The 20,000-nt window shown below is 36.8% G+C and overlaps 1 protein-coding gene across 5 annotated transcripts in view; it reads right to left on the bottom strand.

Annotated features, from left to right (window-relative positions):
* The window catches only part of LOC135209676 (ras-GEF domain-containing family member 1B-like), a 966,569-nt gene that overhangs the window by 413,656 nt on the left and 532,913 nt on the right, over positions 1-20,000 (bottom strand). The gene's annotated exons all lie outside the window — the stretch shown is intronic.

The following is a 20,000-nucleotide window of genomic DNA, read 5'->3' as shown; positions in this document are numbered from 1 at the left end:
AACACCACCGTCACAACCAACCCAACAGAAACCAAAACAGCAACCTCCTTGGAAAAGGCGCCTGGAAAAGCAAATCATGGTGATGAGATCTGACTTGAGTAAACTGAAAGAGATGGCAGAAAAAAGGCTAAGAAGCAAGAAAACAAGGGAGGAACTCAACGAGAAATACAAAGTACAAGAGAGGGGACTAAACAACACAATAGAAGATGTAAAACAGAGGCTTAAGATCCAACGGTACATGAACAGGAATAAGGGATACCAACAGAACAAACTATTCGGAACCAACCAGAAAAGACTATACAGCCAACTAAGAGGGGAAGACAACCACCCAGAAATTCCTGAAGCCGAACCAAGAAAGAGACTCTGGGAAAACATATGGAGCAATCCAGTATCACACAACAAACATGCAACATGGCTCCAGGAAGTCAAGGAAGAAGAAACAGGGAGAATAAAACAAAGATTCACAGACATCACGACAGACACAGTCAGACACCAACTAAAGAAAATGCCAAACTGGAAAGCCCCAGGTCCCGATGAAGTCCATGGATACTGGCTCAAAAACTTCAAGGCCCTACACCCACGAATAGCAGAACAACTCCAGCATTGTATCTCAAATCACCAAGCACCCAAATGGATGACCACAGGAAGAACATCCTTAGTACAAAAAGACAAGAGTAAGGGAAATATAGCCAGTAACTACAGGCCTATCACCTGCCTGCCAATAATGTGGAAGTTACTAACAGGTATCATCAGTGAAAGGCTATACAACTACCTAGAGGAGATAACCAACAGAAAGGCTGCAGAAGGAAGTGTAGGGGCACAAAAGACCAGCTCCTGATAGACAAAATGGTAATGAAGAACAGTAGGAGAAGGAAAACCAACCTAAGCATGGCATGGATAGACTATAAGAAAGCCTTCGACATGATACCACACACATGGCTAATAGAATGCCTGAAAATATATGGGGCAGAGGAAAATACCATCAGCTTCCTCAAAAATACAATGCGCAACTGGAATACAATACTTACAAGCTCTGGAATAAGACTAGCAGAGGTTAATATCAGGAGAGGATCTTCCAGGGCGACTCACTGTCCCCACTACTCTTCGTAGTAGCCATGATGCCCATGACAAAAGTACTACAGAAGATGGATGCCGGGTACCAACTCAAGAAAAGAGGCAACAAAATCAACCATCTGAAGTTCATGGACGACATCAAGCTGTATGGTAGAGCATCAAAGAAATAGATACCCTAATCCAGACTGTAAGGATTGTATCTGGGGACATCAGGATGGAGTTTGGAATAGAAAAATGCGCCTTAGTCAACATACAAAAAGGCAAAGTAACGAGAACTGAAGGGATAAGCTACCAGATGGGAGCAACATCAAACACATAGATGAGACAGGATACAAATACCTGGGAATAATGGAAGGAGGAGATATAAAACACCAAGAGATGAAGGACACGATCAGGAAAGAATATATGCAGAGACTCAAGGCGATACTCAAGTCAAAACTCAACGCCGGAAATATGTAAAAAGCCATAAACGCATGGGCAGTGCCAGTAATCAGATACAGCGCAGGAAATAGTGGAATGGACGAAGGCAGAACTCCGCAGCATAGATCAGAAACCAGGAAACAAATGACAATACACAAAGCACTACACCCAAGAGCAAATACGACAGACTATACATAACACGAAAGGAAGGAGGGAGAGGACTACTAAGTATAGAGGACTGCGTCAACATCGAAAACAGAGCACTAGGGCAATATTGAAATGAAAACCAGTGAAGACGAGTGGCTAAAGAGTGCATGGGAAGAAGGACTAATAAAAGTAGACGAAGACCCAGAAATATACAGAGACAGGAGAAAAGGACAGAAAGAACAGAGGACTGGCACAACAAACCAATGCACGGACAATACATGAGACAGTCTAAAGAACTAGCCAGCGATGACAATTGGCAATGGCTACAGAGGGGAGAGCTAAAGAAGGAAACTGAAGGAATGATAAACAGCGGCACAAGATCAGGCCCTAAGAACCAGATATGTTCAAAGTACGATAGACGGAAATAACATCTCTCCCATATGTAGGAAGTGCAATACGAAAAATGAAACCATAAACCACATAGCAAGTGAATGCCCGGCACTTGCACAGAACCAGTACAAAAAGAGGCATGATTCAGTGGCAAAAGCCCTCCACTGGAGCCTGTGCAAGAAACATCAGCTACCTTGCATGAATAAGTGGTACGAGCACCAACCTGAAGGAGTGATAGAAAACGATCAGGCAAAGATCCTCTGGGACTATGGCGGTATCAGAACGGATAGGGTGATACGTGCAAACAGACCAGACGTGACGTTGATTGACAAAGTCAAGAAGAAAGTATCACTCATTGATGTCGCAATACCATGGGACACCAGAGTTGAAGAGAAAGAGAGGGAAAAAATGGATAAGTATCAAGATCTGAAAATAGAAATAAGAAGGATATGGGATATGCCAGTGGAAATCGTACCCATAATCATAGGAGCACTAGGCACGATCCAAAGATCCCTGAAAAGGAATCTAGAAAAACTAGAGGCTGAAGTAGCTCCAGGACTCATGCAGAAGAGTGTGATCCTAGAAACGGCACACATAGTAAGAAAAGTGATGGACTCCTAAGGAGGCAGGATGCAACCCGGAACCCCACACTATAAATACCACCCAGTCGAATTGGAGGACTGTGATAGAGCAAAAAAAAAAAATTAAAATAAAATAATAATAATAATAATAATAATAAAATAAATAATAATAATAATAATATAATAATAATAATAATAATATGCTAGAAACAGACCTCCTTTCAAACATGATTTATGGAGGATTTTGTATAAAATCAATTCTGTAAATTCTGCCATTATTTTTAATAATAATAATAATAACAATAAATCATAGTGGTATTCACTTAAAAATTGTACACATTTTTATTTTTTTTCCGGAGGCGCCAGTTCAGAATTCCCCCTACCAACAGCAATCTTTTAAAATGAGCAAGACCTAATATACCCCCCCTCCCCCAGACTTAAAAACACACTAGAATTGCACCATGAATGTCAGCATTTCTACATAGAAGCTCGGAACGGATGCGAACGTTACAGCCTTTGCTTCTCCTATTTTTAGTCCTGCGCTGTTTAGTTACTTAGAACGACAATAACGTCTACCAGAGGGCCTGAGGAATCTTTATTCTTATACATAGCAGAAAGTTCGTTTGCCCCGGGAAATGGTGCAGAGATATCTTAAGCTACTGGTTAATGGAATCTGATTTAAAAAGTTTCTCGCTGCTCAGTTACTTAGAACTACAATAACGTCTACCAGAGGGCCTGAGAAATCTTTATTCTTATACATAGCAGTAGGTTCGTTTGCCCTAGGAAATTGTGCAGAGATATCTTAGCTATTGGTGAATGGAATCTGATTTGAAAAGTCTCTCGCTGTTAGTTTTACTTGAAATTGTCAAAATGTCTACCAGAGGGCCTGAGAAATCTTTATTCTTAAGGAAATTCAGCAGTAAGGCATATTAGTCCTGGGAAATAGTGCAGATATATTTTAACTTATGGTTAATGGAACTGGATTATAATAGTTTTTTTCTTGGGGTTACTCTGGTCTATTTCCATCCATCCCTCCCCGCCCCTCTTTTCCCTTATTCTCATGTATTTCAAGCCTGGGTCCGGTAAATATTAAGTCGTCTATTTTCTCCACTTATGTATACATACCAGTATAAATAACTTCGGCAAACGTAAAGCAAAGACCACCGAGAGAGAGAGAGAGAGAGAGAGAGAGAGAGAGAGAGAGAGAGAGAGAGAGAGAGAGAGAAGAGTTTTTTCCCCAGAATAAAAATTTAATCCTCCGTGGTTTCTCCATCCCTCTTAATACTTGATTTCACATTCCTGCCGTATTTTTCACATAGCTTCTCTCGTTACGACTAAAGACAACCCTCGCCTGCTGTCTTTATCAGACGAGCAAATGGGCATACCACACACAATACACACACACACACACACACAAAACACACACAAACACTTGTCTTCTTCTAAGAGTATACTTCGTTTTTCTCTGCACCTCCCTGGTCTCATCATGAGAACCTCCCTTTTGAGACTTCATTCAAGAAATTACTCAATAGTATACAAACCGACACCTGACGCAGAATCATTTTAAAAAATATATAAATAAATAAAATATAAGATAAAAACGAGGGCTAAGGCGCAGTCTGGTCCTCGCTACGAATCAGGCCTTAATTACGAAAACGGAGCTCTCGTATTTAACCCACCGAAAGCAAAAATGGTAACTCTCTCTCTCTCCTTTCCCTCGTGGGCGTGTGAAACATGAGCGTGGGCGGATTCGAGTGGGCGGATCTCGAAGGTACGTCTGGAGAGACGCTTAAACCACGCCATTCGATACCAACTAGGGGATTACACGCAATTAGTGACGGCCGAGGGTGTTCGCTATATAAAGAATTGCGTATTCTCGTACCTAAACCAGTTTAATGTTAACCAGAGCTTTGCGCTGGATTACGCGTCCTAATGGACGTGTAATTAACGTAGAAGAAAGCTATGCGTCACCACATGGGAATATCCGCTTACAGTTTTAATTAAAGGAGATTTGTATTCATCTGGTGATGAGTTTACAGATACCAGTACTTCTTAGTCTAATCAATTAGGGAGACAGAGATGTGGTCCACCATATACGTCCAGGTTTAAAAAGTTCATTATTTCTCTCTGAGGTTTAAAAAGTTATTATTTCTCTCGAGGTTTAGTTTCTTATTCTCTCCGAGGTTTAAAAAGTTAATTATTTCTCTCATTAAGTCTAAATCCTAATAGTTCGCTGCTGACACGACATTGGAGCCTCATATTTCAAGGGATTATAGATCTAATTTCTTCAGTTGAAAAGAATTGCTATTACCAGAGACTCCAATATAGGAATTGGGGAAAAAATGAGGTCTACATTTGGACTTGTATAAAAATTAACGGATATCAAAAGCTATCACATGAAAGAAGTACTTATTACGTATGTACTTACGTACAAAGCCCTCTAGAAATATAACAGAAAGCGAATATTGCAATCCGGTTTTAATTCACAAGTGCTCTATCACTGATACGGAGTGTACTTCAATCAGTTGAACCCATTGATCTCAATAGGAGTTTTATGAAATCAAACGAAAGTCAATTCGAAAAAATCTATACAAAATAAAAAAGTGAAAAAAACTAATGTTTGATCTCTCAATCAATAGCGTATTTTTTAAGTACATGCTAAGAGTTCTTTCCCGTTGAAGTATGATATTCATTTCTACTTAATACATTACGTAAAAATTACTCTCTAAGGACAGACGTGCCCCAACGTCAAAGACAGTATAAACAGTTTTAACTATCCGAGCTAACAATATGACGAAACGCATAAATAAACGTAATTAATTACGGCTCGGTGTTTTTACCAAAAAAATTATTGAACATCAGATGATTTCATAAAAGGTCTTATTGGGCAAATCTGGAAGATTTTCGTTGGGAAATGCCTCGTCTCATTGCTTAGACATTAGGATGACGTTTGAAACCAGACACTCATTACAGGAGGAGGAGGAGGAGGAGGAGGAGGAGAACGCCTTCTCAAGGAGTCCAGTCTAGTCTCACAGGACAAAAGGCGAAACACACATTTTTCTTTCACCTTCCAACGCAATACTAACAATTCGTCCATTCCTCCCGTCTCCTTCCCGAGAGAGAGAGAGAGAGAGAGAGAGAGAGAGAGAGAGAGATTATCTTCCACGTGATCGGTCCTACCTCGAGGAGGGACCACTCACTCCTCGAGACGAGGTCGCAGGACCCTCGAATCCCGTAATCACCCTTCGCTTTTATTAAAACCACTGATTTCCCCACAATGTCCCAAAGATAAGGCGACGACGACGCGGGAGAGCCTTTGAATGAAGACTCCAAATCCGTGCTTGGTTATTTCGGTGAAACTATAATAAACCCTTCTTGCGTATACATGTAATAACTCTTCTTCTAGTACAGTTTCAGCGCGTGTATTAATATTAAAATGGGGAGGCAAAAAGCGTTTGTTTGTTTGTTTGTTTCTATTTTGTCAATCCTGCCGCCATGTTTATCGTGAAATAGAATACTTACAAGTTTTTTTTGTACGACTTAAAGAATTGTTTGTATGATCCTAAAATCGTGTTTATTCCCGAAACAAATATATCAACGGTGTTTATATATGACTTTGTATTTGAATAGATCATGTTATTATGAAACACACACAAACTATATATATATAGATTATATATATATATATATATATTATATATATATATATATATTATTATATATATATATATATAATATAATATAATATATATATATATATATATATATATATATATATATATATATATATATATATATATATATATATATATATCTTACGATACCAAGCGACGGGTCATAACCGCTAATACTGACAACCAAGACTATAACATGAGTTCCATAGGAATATTATTAATCTATAACAACAGCATCATAATTGATAATACAATACAACAATAACATACATTATACTCATGTCTCTCCTCCATCGGTGGTGGACACTTACCTGGAAGAGAAGAAAACAAACATTAATAAAAAAATAAATCTGTAATATTATTGTGAAGGAATATTTTTTCTTTCCTATAAACTTGTCATTAAATTTCTTGTTTTTAAATAGGGGTCAAGAGAAGGTGTCATTAATTGCACATAATAAAATATAAGGTAACAAGACTGACAAATTATAAAATAAATACCAAACACAACAACTGCCACCAAAGAACATATGAATGATATCAATGATATCAACAAATTCATAAACTTAGAATTAAAACTCCCGGAAGAATTCATCTCCACCTCCACAAAGCCATATATAACCTTATAATCTTGCTTGCACCGAGATTATAAGGCGTGCCGTTTCAGCAGTTGATAACATAACAGCATAACATCACCGTTCTTATTGGAATATGTGATTTTGGCATCAAGTCCAGCACTGGGACCCATAGAGTCATTCAGCGCTATAGTGATAATGAATAGAAATGGAAATATAAATAACGAGTTCAATGGGAATTATATAAATAATGAGTTTAAAATAGATACCCAGATGATCAATGTTTAAAACGGTAAAAATGAAATTAAAAAGTTACCGTTTATGATAAAAAAAATTATGAAAATAATAAAAAAAAAAATAATAATTATATCTAAATAAAATTACTAGACATTTTTATAAAATCCACAAGCCTTTAAAAAACTCATAACAGGGCCAACATCGATGTTGTTTCCTAAAATTTCAGATATAGTTTTACCATCTAGATGTAATTCCGCCTCCACCGTTCTTATTAAAACCAGATTTCTTTTGTTTGTTTGTAAGGTGTTTTGACGTTGCATGGAACCAGTATGGTTATTCAGCAACGGGACCAACGGCTTTATACGTGACTTTCGAACCACGTCGAGAGCGAACTTCTATCACCACAATTATTCAAACCAGAGATACCGTATCTTTGATCCATATCTCTTATTTAAAAAAGGGAAATAGAAACGTATTAGTCTCTTTGAAGAGACGCTTGTGTATACGTCAACTTTCGAGGAACCTATGGGCTGCTCTATGAGCAAGAGCCCGTGCTGGCATAAGGCCTGCTTAATCTACAACAACAACAACATCATGAGGAATATTATTTCGAAGTCTTGCATTTAGTAATGGCAAAGGTTTCCACTGATGGCTTTGCTTATATGTTAGTTCAAGTGGAATTTCGTGAGTGATTATTGCACAAGGATTAGCACTCAAAAATGAGAATGCAATGGAATATAGAATTTAGGCCAAAAGGCCAAGCTTTGGGACCTATGAGGCCATTCAGCCCTGAAACGGAAACTGACAGGAAGATAGTTTGCAAGGTGTAACAGGAGGAAAACCGCAAAGCAGTTGCTCTATGAAGTAACTGTTAGCAGAGGCTTGAGGAATAGGGAATATGAACGGAGTTACAGTAAAAGGAATCAAAGTAGTTGCAACTAGAGGCCAGAGGGGACGCTGCAAAGAACCTTACGTAATGCCTACAGTGCACTGTGTGAGGTGCACTGAGGGCACTCACCCCTACGGTGATGTAGGAATGAGTGTACTGCTTCTAATGAGAGCGAACTGCGCAAGGGGCCTAATTTTGATTTGGTAGAAAGTTTAACTGTGTAAATAGGAGAATCCTCTCTCTAAAGGACGTAATATCGCTAAAATATCGTCATCCATTCTAGAAGGAACCGTCACTCGCCTAACTTTAGGATGCTGTTTAAAAAATCTCTACAGCTGACGAGACACACGGCTCCTCTCTCTCATCGCAAACAATGGCATTCCTCTCCCATTCATTCATTCATTCCCATGTGTGCTGTAGTAGACGTTTCGGTGCCAAGAGTCTCGTTCTAGACGTTAACCAAAGTAAATATTTACGAAAGAGAGAGAGAGAGAGAGAGAGAGAGAGAGAGAGAGAGAGAGAGAGAGAATTTTTCAGTCCGTCAAACATGTCGTTATAGAGTAAAATTGTCCTTTATTAAGATACACACATATATATTATATTATATATTATATTATATATATATATATATATATATATGTATATATATTATACATATGTATATGTATGTATAATGTGTAAATACGAGAAATCAACACCCACAGTAAATTAATAATATAAGGTTTTATAGCCCTCGTATCTCTCTCTCTCTCTCTCTCTCTCTCTCTCTCTCTCTCTCTCTCTCTCTCTCTGATGGGAGGTTCCTCAACAATGCCTCATTTAAAAAAACTTATAAATTATTTTTCATGAAACCTACACGTAACACCTTCAGGTCCTTATTCGGGGTTCTCTAAGCAGCCATACCCTCATCAGGTTCTCTTTTAAGGGAGACTCGCCCCCCTTCCCCCTCTCCCCTCCCCCCCATCTGGGCTACAGGCATGTGTGGGGGGCAAACGGATTTAGCCATGGCCTGTTTATGTCTTCCAAAAGCCATTCGCATTCGCGAAAGGGCTTCGTTTATAGACGGGACATCACCAACCAATAACATTCCCTACTTGACTGCATGCAAAGTGGCTTTAATGTCATCAGGCTATATCAATGTCTAATGATAGCATCAATATACATCAGTCTCATGTCGAGTCTATAAAATATGTATAAGCTATAGCTTACTAAATATCTATCATATTTTCTTTTATCCTTAATTCAAGGCTATAATAAATATCAATATATCTCAGTGTTATCAAGTCTATAAAATACAAATGCTATAAGCTATAAATTGCCGAACAGCTATTTTTTTTATCCTTTAAGGATAAATTGAATTAGCATGGGTTCATATCTCATAAACGATCATTTTTACCAAGGAATTGTAAAATATCATTATTATACAAGAAATATACACTAAGTAACTTATAATAGCCCATAACTAATACACGATAAAGACTATAAATGCTATAAGCTGTGAATTGCCGAACTACTATCCTGTTTTAATCCTTTAAGGATAAATTGAATTAGCCTCTCTCAGTCCATATCTCATAAGCGATCACTTCTACCAGGGAAGTGTGAATATAAGTATTATACCATAAATATGCACTAAGTAACCTATAATAGCCCATAACTAATATACCAAAAAGACTATTCTCAGACATATCAGAATACCTCCTGCTCAACAGTATTTCTTCACAGATATCTCTCACTAAACAGTTAAAATGGTATTCACTGGCCGTTCAATACGCAACAAACTCCACTTAGAATTAGTTTACAAGAACGAGCACCTTTATTTTCTAGGGCTTCAGTCGATAACAAGGCTTTGAAAGGATTCCTTATCGAGGTATCAAGGTCAAACCAGCGACTATCTGGGACCAGCGGGCAGCTAAGAACTTTGATATCTGGGACCAGCGGGCAGCTAAGAACTTTGATAGTGATCGAATCTAGTTAGGGGACATGTTCTACATGTTGTCCGTGTGTTACGTTTAACAGATTTTTGTCGTCAAGTGTTACGTTCACCAGATTTTTGTCGTCAGGTGTTACGTTCACCAGATTTTTGTCGTCAGGTGTTACGTTCACCAGATTTTTGTTGTCAGTGTGTTACGTTCACCAGATTTTTGTTGTCAGTGTGTTACGTTCACCAGATTTTTGTCGTCAGGTGTTACGTTCACCAGATTTTTGTTGTCAGTGTGTTACGTTCACCAGATTTTTGTTGTCAGTGTGTTACGTTCACCAGATTTTTGTCGTCAGGTGTTACGTTCACCAGATTTGTGTTGTCTGTATGTTACGTTCACCAGATTATTGTCGTCAAGTGTTACGTTCACCAGATTTTTGTCTCCAAGTGTTACGTTCACGTAACGTTCACAAAATATCCTTTCCAAGACATACAGAAACACTACTGCATCTACTAAACGCAAATCTCAAGACATCCAAAATTACATCTTATTGGCCCAGGTGCGTACATATTTGACCTGACGACGAAAGTAACTCTCTCTCTCTCTCTCTCTCTCTCTCTCTCTCTCTCTCTCTCGATAATCTCAAGTGTTATCTTCATCACTCAATGAGTGAGCTAACGTTGACAGATTACGGAGGCAGATAAAAGTAACGGGGGGAGGCGAGGAAGGGGGGGGGGGGGGTGGATCTTACATCAACTCTTCAGATATATTAACCCACCCTCAGTCAATTTCATATCTAATTGAGACAGATAAGACCTTAGTTCACAGTAGTTTGAGGTCTTGATACTCAAAGTCATCCCATATCGGAAAAGGAAGTGTATGTATATATATATTAATATATATATTTATTATATAATATATATATATATATCTTATATAATCTATATATATATATATATATATATATGTATATATTATACTTTGCAATATAGACCTAAAGGCCCCGAAAATATCAAAGACGTGATATATTCTGCCATTTCTTCGCGACCATCATTACCATAACATTACTGTATATACATGAAAATTATGAACTAAAAGTTACCATGGACCACTAACGATGAATACCAATCTTAGGTTTAAATATCATAAATTTCACGAATATTTACAATAAAATCTAGTGTAAGAAAACCTAAACAGAGCTTTCATTCATGAGAAGAATGGCATCTGTACCAGGAATAAGATTTTCATAATTAACATTTACCAGAATAGACTAAGAAATTGACGAATCTTATGGAAAAAAAAACAGACAGAACTTTCACAAAGCGGCACTTTCACAAGAAACATTTAACAGAGCTGTGAGATTGATAAATCTGAGAAAAAAACAGAACTTTCACAAAGCGGTACTTTCACAAGAAACATTTAACATAGCTATGAAAGTGACAAATCCGAGGGGGAAAAATAGGTAAACCTGACACAGGACTTTCAAAAAGAGGCACTTTCACAAAAAAGTACAATTTAACATATCTATGAAATTAACAAATCCGAGGGATAAATAGGTAGACCACGAAGAACTTTCATAAAGCGGCACTTTCATAGTACCATTTAACAGAGGTATGAGATTGATCAATCCGAGCAAAAAAAAAAAAAAACAAGACAGAACTTTCACAAAGCGGCACTTTCACAAAAGATTACTCAAGGTGTCAGTCGATATTGCCTTCCACAAAAGAATCCTCGAGGTAATGGAGACACATTCGAGACCGTATAGGACGCAACAGGCTTTACGGGAACAGTGCAAAAATTCGTCAGGTAATTGATTTTGGCACGCACATTTCTCACTAAGAGGTTTATCACGCCATTCGTCAATTCGCTTTTTGCAAAAACACTTCGACGGCCCGTTTTCTCCTTAGGTGAATGCCGACTTCTTTTTTTTCTGCATTTCGTCACCAATCTTTTTTTCTTTTTATTTATTTTTAATTTTTTTTTTTTTTTTTTTTTTTTTATTTTTTTTTTTTTTTTTTTTTTTTTTTGCATTTCGCAAATTTTCCCCTTTTTGGCAATTCGTCTCCAAATATTTGTTTTTATTTTTGCATTTCATCACAAAAAAAATAAATTTAACTTTTTTTTCGTAATTTTTTTTTCATTTCGCCCAATAAACTATTTTTTTAACATTACATTTACAGTTTAACCTAAACTGAAAATGCAAATAAAGCAAGTGACAAAATAAGACACCATTTACAATTCAATCTAAGCTGAAAATTATGTACGAGAAAAAGTACAAGATTGCATTTACAATTCAACCTAAACTAAAAATGCAAATAAAACAAGACTAAACACCACAAGATTGCATTTACAATTTTCAACTCGCAAATCTCAACCTAAAACACATCCGCGAACTTAAATCTCCTTAGTCTTCATTTACCATATTCGAGGAGTCATTTGATCTACAACTCCTTTAAACAACACGTTTTACGAAGCTGCCCATAAATCAGATGGGCGTCCTATAAATAGATGCCCATGATTCAAATCTGATGCCCAAAACATACCTCCGCGACCAGCTACAACGCCCAACGTGTTGATAAGGTTACAGGAATTTGAAAGGAAAAAATAAAGTAAAAAATAAATTGAATTAAAAAAGCAATAATTACGCAAAATCTCAAAATGAAAATACCAAGAAAAGACTCATCGTTCTGATAAGGTTAGAGGAATTTGAAAGGAACGAAAAAATAAAGTAAAAAATAAATTGAATTAAAACAATTACGCGAAAACTCCAAATGAAAATACCAAGAAAAGACTCAAGTGCTGATAAGGTTAGAGGAATTTGAAAAGAAACGAAAAAATTAAAGTAAAAAATGAATTAAAACAGCAATTACGCGAAAACTCCAAATGAAAATACCGAGAAAAGAGCAACGTTCTGATAAGTTAGAGGACTTTTGAAGAAACAAATAATAAGTAAAAAATGAGTTAAAACAGCAATTACGCGAAAACTCCAAATGAAAATACCGAGAAAAGACTCAACGTGCTGATAACGTTAGAGGAATTTGAAAAGGCAAAAAAGAGAATATGAAAAATTGAATTAAAACAACAGGAATTACACGAAATCTCAAAATGAAAATACCAAGAAAAAACAAAACTAAAAGAAAAAATTATCATGACAGGAACTACATCAAAATAAATATTACAGAAAAATGTAAAATAAAAAACAATCATTCAAACAAAATATCAAAGGAATTATAGATAAAAATAAAAAAAAGGACATTCAAACAACACAACAATTACGCGAAAACTCAAAATCAATAGACCACAAAAAAAATCGAATAAATAAATAACAAAAAATTATCAAGACAAAGCAACCATACAGAAAAAAAATCACAGCATCAAACTTCAACCAAAACGAGATTAAAAAAAAAACAAATTCAAAACAACAAACCAAAACAGAGAACAAAAAAATTATATAAAAACGAATCTAACAGACGTCACAACATTCTCAAAAAACAAACCGAACAACGCCGTAAGCCCAACAACGACAGCCGTCAGGTGTCTGAGGACAGCTCTCACACACACACACACACACACAGAACGACACACACGCAGACAGACATGAGACTGTAAACGATGTCTATAGCAGTACGACAAACATCCCACGCGCTGATACCCGAAACCGTAGCGCCGCTAGAAACTCCCCTTACAGGAGGGTACCACGATCCTTCGTCTATGATTATGTGGCGTTTGTGTCTCATCAACGGTGATGTGGGAAACTTCTTTGAGCGCAAATGAGATGTGACGTCGGTGATGTGGTCACGAAGACTTTGTTAATGAAGGAGGGAAAGTATTTTGGACAAAAAGGCCAAGCGCTGGGACCTGTGATGAGGTCATTCAGCGCTTACACGGAAATTAACAGTGAGAAGGTCTGACAGGTGTAATATACGGATTTCATAATACGTATATATATATAGTATATATATATATATATATATATATATATATATATATATATATATATATATATATATATATATATATATATATATATATACAAAATATAGTAATAATTGACTCGCTCAAAATACTGATTTCATATCAAGGAAGATACCTTTACAGAATAATCGACTACTGCAATTCTGCCTCGGGCCGAAGCGATTATTATTAAGGTCAGTGGGTAAAAAGGTTGCGGCAGTAAGCAGCATTCGATCGAGAGAGAGAGAGAGAGAGAGAGAGAGAGAGAGAGAGAGAGAGAGAGGCTTAATAGCTTATGCCCACGAGGGGTAGATCTATTACTAAAGGCGCAGCTGGCTGCTACCTGGAATTCGTACATACGAACTCTGTAAACCTGCATTGCTAACCAAATTCTGAACATGATACCAAATCCAGTCCACACTTGAGCTTACCCACCAGACAAAGACCATGCAACAACCCCCACAACCATATATAAAATTAACAACACATACTTGAAAACAGTTTGAAAACGTCAGACAAGTTTCATGAGGTGCAAACAAGATTAAAACGTCACACCAGGATGTGTGTGAAAAAGTCTGGACAATAGATGGAATTAGCACTTAGGGTACAAGACATGACCGGGTTGGTAACACGAATGCTTTCAGAGCCCACGCCATGACAGCGATTATCCCCGAATTTTTCGCACCACGGGACGACGACGGTTGTTGGTCCAGTACCCCCGAGGCTATGTCTATACGTACTTTTATGACGGGGTCCAACTAACCAACCTCCTTGGGGTACGCCCGCACGAGACTAAATTTGCCCGCTCTTGAACGCTGATAATAATCTTCGTTAAGTGTCAGCAAATGAAGAGTATTGTCGATGGTCTTGCATACTTAAGAATACACTAAAAGCAGAACTTGAGGATAATAATAATAATAATAATAATAATAATAATAATAATAATAATAATAATAAAATAATAATAATAATAATCTATATTCGTCCATGAAAATGTTATGACGAGACGATACAGCTTAGGATGTACGAAAATATACTTTCTACCTATAAACATAATAATAATAATAATAATAATAATAATAATAATAATAATAATAATAATAATAATAATAATAATAACCTACTTTCGCTCATTAAAATGTTCTGTTAGACGAAACAGTTTAAGATATACAAACATATACTTTCTACCTTTAAACACTTTTCTAAAACAAAAACGTATCTTCCCACCAACACAAAATTGCAAGGACTAACAAACTGGATGTTTTTAATAATTAAAATCAACAACTATACATTCACGAACAAGAAAGATCTACAACCTAAATAAACAAGTCAAAACTTATGCAATCGGCGCAGTCATGGCCGAGATCTGAGTGGTGCTTCTAACAAAGGCATAAGAGTTTCGTCCTCGAAGAGGGACAAGAAGGAATTCATTATTATTATTATTATTATTATTATTATTATTATTATTATTATTATTATTCAGAAGATGAACCCTATTCATATGGAACAAGCCCACCACAGAAGCCACTGACTAAAAACAGAGGGTAATGGGAAATACAGAACGATAAAACTGGTTTCTTTGTTTTAAAAACCTTTCTGAAAAAGAAGAAGAAAAAAAAAGTTTCAAAATCTTCACTGGCCAATTTCCTAGTGTTCAAGTTACAAGAACTCTCATTACATCCAGCATACCATAACTACTTGAAGAGAACTGAATCATATTTATCTTGAGGAGAACTGAATCATATACGTATATATATCTTGGAACTTGTAATCACTGATATAATGCGTCGAGTATTACTTCTACAAAGAACATGTTATCCAATCCTCCTTCAATTTACAAAAGGTAATAAAAATATCTTGACGAAAAAAAAGTACACCACTTACAGAGACATGAAAAGATATTTGGTTACCTGCATATCGGTCCGTCGGAAGAAAATTGGGTATACTAAACCGTAGTAATATATACTCGGTAATTCGTATTCAACCCAGAAAAAGGTTATAAATGTTTTACCAAATATGGTCCAGCTCTAAAATATTGGAAACAAAGGACCTACGAATTGGATCTTGACTTTTTCACGTCTGTGTTTTACAAAAAAATACAAAAAGAAAATAATAATAATAATAATAATAATAATAATAATAATAATAATAATAATAATAATAATAATAATAATAATAATCTAATAATAATAATAATATTCTTATCTCTGGCAGCGGTGTAAGATTTTGCTATAACAACTGTCCACCAAAAGCGGAGAGAGAGAGAGAAGAGAGAGAGAGAGAGAGAGAGAGAGAGAGAGAGAGATCAATATGCGACAAGATTATGAAAAGGTCACTGGTACGGTCAGTTGAGGAGAGGAAATTCCTCAAGTGATGCCCTGGCTAGTTCTTCCTCCTCCTCCTCCTCCTCCTCCTCCCCTCCCCTCCTCCATCTCACTCATACCTCACTTGCTATGCGATGCTAGTAGGAGCAGTGAATAATAAGTTATTTTTCTCTTCTACAAGTTATTTTCCTTAAGTAATTAAAAGTATATTATTTACCTGATACTTATTTTTCATGGATCAGTATTAAGAATATTTCCTTAAAAATAACTATAATGTTGGCATCAATAATGGTTCTTAAAGGCCAGGCAGTTCATTAATACTACTGCATAGTCTATATGAATAAATTTCTCATTTCATTATCATCATCCTACTACGGTCACGACGCTCCGATTCCAATAGAGATTTTGAAGACACACACACTCACACAAAAACAGGGTATGATGCCTGCTTAAAAGATAAGACATCTTGAAGCAATATGAAGACGTCTGCGTCGAAATTGAAGCGCGCCCCTGTAAGCATATCTCGGCCATATCCGGTGTCAAATCTGAATGGTATAAATTCGGTTCGGGATGTTAATTTCAAAAACATCCAACACTGAAGGCAAGATGAGTTACCAAACAAAAAACCTGTAGTACGGATTTCTAACTCTGCTTACCTATTTCCTGGTAGACGACCAATAAATATAATGGCAAAGACAACTGGCACACCTCACGTGAAGTGACTAGGACACTTCCTGCTTGTAAAAGGCTGGCAGTGTCTCAAGATCAAATGCCTGCCTATTATCCACATAAGAATTACCATAAAAAATTAGAAACGTCAGAAAAAAGTTGGGTTAATTCGCATTACCAGGCGATGTACTTCCTGTTTGAGAAGCAGCCTACAGTATAATTCGTTCAAAGACATCTTGATCATTATTCGGGTTTGCGTGTCGGCAAGCAATCCCCAATTATCATCCATCTCGTCTGATGGTGGGTGGATGGACTGACTGACTGACTGACTCTCTCTCTCTCTCTCTCTCTCTACTCTCTCTCTCTCTCTCTGAAATTGACGGTTAATGTCAGCAACCATCTTCGAGTCCTTACTTATTAAGGTAAGGTCCTACAAAATAAACCCTGAATTTATATAGTTTTTTAATCACGAATGGCGAAAACTGACCATCACATTCCACTGGGTTTATGAACTTCAGTATAATCATGTACAATACTAATTACCAAAAACTACAAACTTCACCCACTCATATACAACACTAATTACCAAAAAGCTAAAACCATCACCCACTAACAGATATAAAACAGGAACATCTCATCACGAGAATAAACAAAACGAACATTAAAAACAGGAGAATAAAAAAAAAAAAAAAAAAAAAAAAAAAAAAAACTCGTGCTTCCGTACCCCTTTCGGGATCAGGGTCACCCATTTTCATGACCCAGCGAACACAAATTCAATAACAAGCTTCTCAACGCTCGCTGGGGCTTTCGTAAAAACGAGGTTGTCCACACACAGAGAGATATTGGGAGTTCGAGAAAAGCAGGTTTATCACTACAACCGAGGATTTTTTTTATACCGCAAACGTCTCTACTTAATATTGGGGCATAATTCTTCTGCAATTGTGGATTTCTTATATATATTATGGCATAACTTCTGCAATTAGCGATTTCTTATACTCCAACACCTCTGCTTAATATTAGGGCATACCTCTTCTGCAACTGGGGATTCCCTATACCCCAAAAAAAACTTCCTTAATACTAGGCATACCTCTACTGCAACTGTGGATTCCTTATGCCCCCCGGTCCCAAAAAATTCAATTCCTTAATACTAGGGCATACCTCCTACCTGCAACTGGGAAGATTATCCTTTATGCCCCCAAAAAATCTTTTTAAACCTAAATACCTAAGGGCATACCTCTTACTGCAACTGGGGAATTTCCTTATGTCCCCCCACCCCAAAAAATCCTTCCTTTAATACCTAGGGCCCATACCGTCTACTGCAACTGGGGATTCCTTATGCCCCCAAAAATCTTCTTTAATACTAGGGCATACCTCTACTGCCAATGGGATTCCTCAATACCCAAAAAAACTCCTTATACTAGGCATACTTCTTACTGCAACTGGGGATTCCTTATGCCAAAAACTTCCTTAATACTAGGGCATACCTCTACTGCAACTGGAGATTCCTTATACCCAGAAAAAAACCTTCCTTAATACTAAGGCATACCTCTACTGCAACTGGGGATTCCTTATACAGAAAAAAAACTTCCTTAATACTAAGGCATACCTCTACTGCAACTGGGGATTCCTTATACAGAAAAAAAACTTCCTTAATACGAAGCATACCTCACTGCAACTGGATCCTTATACAGAAAAAAACATTCCTTAATACTAAGGCATTACCTCTACTGCAAACTGGGATTCCTTATACAAGAAAAAAAAACTTCCAATTAATACAAGGCATACCTCTACTGCAACTGGGGATTCCTTATACAGAAAAAAAACTTCCTTAATACTAAGGCATACCTCTACTGCAACTGGGGATTCCTTATACAGAAAAAAAACTTCCTTAATACTAAGGCATACCTCTACTGCAACTGGGGATTCCTTATACCCAAAAAATCTTCCTTAATATTAGCCATCACACACTGCACTAACGAAGTCCCTTCCCAAATTGTTCATCACGAACAACGCACTCTTACCTCACATCTCCCAACAACCTCCCTCCACCACACCAAACCCCTTTCCCCCTTGCAACCAAACCCCTCCTCCACCCAAAAAGAACAACTGGACCCCCCCCCCCCATCCCTCCTCCACCCACCACTCCACAACACAAAAGCCCCTCGGAAAATCAACCAAAACTCCTTGGAACCACTTGAAGTGATAAACAAGTGTCTCGGTATTTAACTACACAGCGCCAAGGTCATCCTGTCTGATGTCTAGCGCAGGAATGCTGGTTATAACGATGCAGTGGGTATAATATGCGCCCCTTCACGCAGTTTTTCGCCTTTATTTCTTATTTGTTTTGTTTTCAGCGTCGAGTGGTATCTATATCTGCTATGTACGAAGGAGATGAATGATGCAGGTATAAGATTCCATAATGGCCCATATACTATTTTTACTATAAAGGACTTTAAGAACATGTTTTTCTACTTTACTTTTTCTATATATATATATATATATATATATATATATATATATATATATATATATATAATATATATAATATATATATATATATATATATATATATATTTACTATATATATATATATATATAGTATATATAATTTCTTTTTTCCAGCGTCGAGTGATATCTATTTCTGCTAGGTACAAAGAAGAATGGGGCGGATATAAGATTCCATAATCAATTTCGCCGATATCATAATATTCCGACTACAAAGGACTTTTGTAAAAATGAAAATTTCCTCAATCTTTAACTTAAAACTGAAACGAACATTATCTAACAAAGAACATGGAAAATGAACACTAAACTGTAGGGAATTTCAGCGCGACAATGAGACAACTGAGACAGATGTAAGACCAAATCGAACTTAGCTGAGATTATATTTGTACTATAAATGTAATATTAATGCCTGACAATTTCCCTTGCCTAAAAAAAGTAAATGAAACCTTTTTTAAACAAAATAAAAAGGTGAACACGAATTCTAACTAACTTCTAGATATCAATACACAACCACATTAAACGCACCAGCCATAGGCATCACCTTCAAACCGAAAGAGTTCAGGGTCGCAGATCAAAGACCTAACAATCAAAAACAGAGCACAAGGAAAACACAGAACAGAGAGAGAGAGAGAGAGAGAGAGAGAG

This window comes from Macrobrachium nipponense, chromosome 38 (genome assembly GCF_015104395.2).
Source record: "Macrobrachium nipponense isolate FS-2020 chromosome 38, ASM1510439v2, whole genome shotgun sequence".
Classification (NCBI taxonomy): Eukaryota; Metazoa; Arthropoda; class Malacostraca; order Decapoda; family Palaemonidae; genus Macrobrachium; species Macrobrachium nipponense.
Note: the sequence above shows the minus strand (reverse complement) of the source record. Positions and strands in the feature narration are given on the sequence as shown.